This window comes from Cygnus olor, chromosome Z (genome assembly GCF_009769625.2).
Source record: "Cygnus olor isolate bCygOlo1 chromosome Z, bCygOlo1.pri.v2, whole genome shotgun sequence".
Taxonomy (NCBI): Eukaryota; Metazoa; Chordata; class Aves; order Anseriformes; family Anatidae; genus Cygnus; species Cygnus olor.
Window position 1 is genome coordinate 69,339,225 of NC_049198.1, and position 3,691 is coordinate 69,342,915.

The following is a 3,691-nucleotide window of genomic DNA, read 5'->3' on the forward strand; positions in this document are numbered from 1 at the left end:
CATTAAAACATGTCATTTGTCAACATATCTCTTAAAATCCTCCAGGGATGAAGACTCAACCACTTCTCTGGTGTTGTGGTTTAACCCGGTCGGCAGCTAAACACCACACAGCTGTTCTCTCACCCTCCCCCCTCCCTCTCTGGGATGGGGGAGAGAAACGGGAAAGTGAAGCCTGTGAGTTGAGATAAAGACAGTTTATTAAGACAGGAAGAAAAATAATAATAATAATAATGATAATTGTACTACTAATAATAATGTGTACAAAACAAGTGATGAACAATGCAATTGCTCACCACCTGCTGACCAATGCCCAGCCTATCCCCGAGCAGCCGGCCCCCCCACCCCGGCTAGCCACCCCTATATATTGTTCAGCATGACATCAGATGGTATGGAATACCCCTTTGGCCAATTTGGGTAAGCTGTCCTGGGTCTGTCCTCTCCCAGCTCCTGCTGCATCCCTAGCCTGCTCGCTAGCAGGACAGAGCAAGAAGCTGAAAAGTCCTTGGCTTGGTGTAAGCACTGCTCTGCAACAATTAAAACATCACTATGTTACCAGCACTCCTCTCATCCCAATCCAAAACACAGCACCCTACCAGCTACTAGGAGGAAAATCAACTCTATCCCAACTGAAAACAGGACATCTGGGCAGCCTGTTCCAATGCTGGACCACCCTCTCCATGAAGAAATTTTTCTTAATGTCCAGTCTTGGTGTAACTTGAGGCCATTTCTTTACATCCTATCACTTGTCACCTGATAAAAGAAACCAAGACACACCTCACTGCAGCCTCCTTTCAGGCAGTTGTAGAGAGTGACGAGGTCTCCCCTCAGTGTCCACTACCCCAGACTAAACAACTTCAGTTCCCTTAGCTGCTCCTCTTAATTCTTGTTTTCTAGTCCCTTCACCAGCTTCATTGTTCTCCTCTGCAGATGCTCAAGCAGCTCAATATTCTTCCTGTAGAGAGGGACACAAAACTGAATAAAATTTTCAATTTGTGGTCTCACCAGTGTCGTGTACAAAAGGACAATTTCTTCCATATTTGTGCTGGCTACACCATTTCTGATGCAGGCCAGGATGGCATTGGCCTTGTTGGCCACCTGGGCACACTGCTGGCTCATGTTTGTTTCATAAGGAGGCAATTCTTATTTCTAGAGGTTAAGTGAATCCTCTTCTTTTGCCCTCAGAAGTTAGAAGGATGTAATTTCCTACTAGAAGAGCTTAATAGTTTGTCAGGCTATAAACTGTAGAGCTTGTAAGAAAAGGCAAGTTTTGGAACGTGTTCATAGGTTCATATCACAGAGAGACAATGAATGTTGCATGAAAGTCAGCAGCAGAGCCAGAAAGTAGACTGCAACGCTTTTCAAAAACAGATCACAAAACACTGGAAACAGCAAATACAAATACTCATGAAGCTTCAGTCAGACCTGATTTTTGCTACATTTCAATGTGTTCAAGAAAACATTAGGTGGAAATCAGAAACTGCAACAAAAGCATTTTGATATGTTGTTTCTCTAGAATTTGTGTCCTTTATTCACTGTTGCAAGCACAAAATGAAGCAACCTTGGCATCCATCTTGTGGTATAGCAACACGAAACTTTTCAGATGAAGATTTTAGTCTTTACATATATATTGATGTTGAACCAATACCTGTTAGTGTACCTTACTCTCCTCAGCATTCATTGGCTGCCTGTCACTTCTCTGCAACCAGCTCGTTATTTCAGCTCCTGGACAGGATGCAATGAAGGAGAAAAGCTAAAGTCTGCAATTACTCGTTCATTTCCCCTTTCACTTATGTTGCTTATTGGTGTGTGTGCATATATACATATATAATGCACTACACAAATTTTTGAAACATTTATTATGTTTTGTTTTTGAAATATTGCAATTATTTGTGGCAAAAATATTAATAGCTCCTCTGTTATATATATATATAATAGCTAAGCAATATATTTTCTTTTTCTGTATTGCAGAAAAACAAAGCTTTGCTGAATTACAAGACACATGCAAGTTGTTTTCAGTGATCCAGGCCAGTTAGAAATCTCCAAATGTAAAACTAATTTCAGCTGTTCCTACTGTGCTGTCAGAACACCTTATCCCAAGTGGAAGATATTTTCCTGCTGTGCTACCGGCAGGGCACATGCATGCCTCAGACGCTTCATTTCTGCTCCTTTAAAAGGTAGCTGTCATCATAACCAGAGAGCATCCCCATCTCTGCTCCTAGAAGGCAGATATGCTTCATCAGAAAGATGCAGAGGACAGTGAAGATAAAATTAACATCTGCTGTCTTTGCTGTCTTTTCACACGTAATGTGGGGTAAATAGATAAATAAATATTTTCCACCCCTGCAAACAAACCACATGATTTTCATAGCACTGCCAGTGGATGAAATTGTTTGGATTTGCTGGGGGGTTAAGGCTGGGGAACAACTTTACATTTCATTATATACATTTTTCTTTCTTGGTATGTTAAAACAATTCTTTGGCAATGGCAAGCTAAGAAAGAAACATACTGAAAAGGACAAATGTTATTTCAAGTACTGATTTATCTCGAAAACACTGTTTGTATTAGTTAGTCCTAAGGTACTCCTCAGCAAAGTTTTAGATACCTAGAAACCAGCAAAAATATGTAGATACACTTTGGCCTTTGACTGACTTGTGGCTCTATTCTCAATAAGTAAGTGAATAATTTGAGATATATGCACTTAGAATAAATGTATTCCACAAACATGAACTCAAAAGGTTAAATAGCTGAAATTACCATTCCATATATTACCATATTAGCAGTAGCTACACAGAAAGTAAGATTCTCTTTTTTTTTTTTTTTTTTTACCATCCAAATTTAAAGTATTATTGGTAAGAGGTATTATAATCTGTGAATGCAAGAGCCATCAATCTATATGCAGTACAGCAGCAAGAAAATAAGCTTACTGGCTTTCAAATATTCAGTAGATGAGTAAGATATTATAAAAGATCTGTTTTATAAATGATAAATATCTTATTTTATAATTCATGACTAATTATTTTCTTTACAAATTAATTTTATCCCTTTGCCTCATTCTTTTCAAGAACTCTAATGTCCTTGAAGGTTCAAAAATTTTTCCTATTCTCCCTCTCATAACATTTAATTTAAAAATGACTGTGAAAAGGTTCGTCTAGAACTGTGTGTATTTAGATCAAGCCTAAAGATATTCTTACCAAATACTATATACAAAGATATACAAAGATATTCTCAGCAAAATTTTTGCAGCTCCACACCTTTCCCAATACCGTAGCTGAACCCTGGACATCTCATCTTACATAAAATATAATACGTCTATTTCCAGGAGCTTCTCTTTAGATACTTCTAATACTGTCTATCGCACCTCCTATCCTAATGCCCAAGTGTATTCTTTTATGCACACTTACAAACCACTTCTCTAAAACTCATACAGCTACCTCAAAAAATTCAAGCATATTATGGTCAAGAATCCCCAAGTGATAGCGCAATGGCATTGGTTTATATTCTCCAAGAATGTGTTCAGCTTGCCCCTCTTTCTGCCAGTGGCTCACTTTACAATCCTCTATAAAGTATCATGTATGCTATATCTAAGATATCATATCACTTAAAATAATAGCTAATAATATCCATTTATCTGTAACAATTACTACAATAATATTTATTAAAATAATAAATACACAGCTACCAATATTGATT

At 37.8% G+C, this 3,691-nt stretch overlaps 1 long non-coding RNA gene across 2 annotated transcripts in view; it reads right to left on the bottom strand.

Annotated features, from left to right (window-relative positions):
* Positions 1 to 423: 423 nt before the first annotated feature.
* The window catches only part of LOC121062172, a 4,953-nt gene continuing 1,685 nt past the window's right edge, over positions 424 to 3,691 (bottom strand). For both annotated transcript variants that reach the window (XR_005815447.1, XR_005815448.1), the window contains exons 3-4: positions 1,646 to 1,722; positions 424 to 952 (exon numbers count right to left, since the gene is read on the bottom strand). This is a non-coding gene — a long non-coding RNA (uncharacterized LOC121062172). The remainder of the gene's footprint in view (positions 953 to 1,645; positions 1,723 to 3,691) is intronic.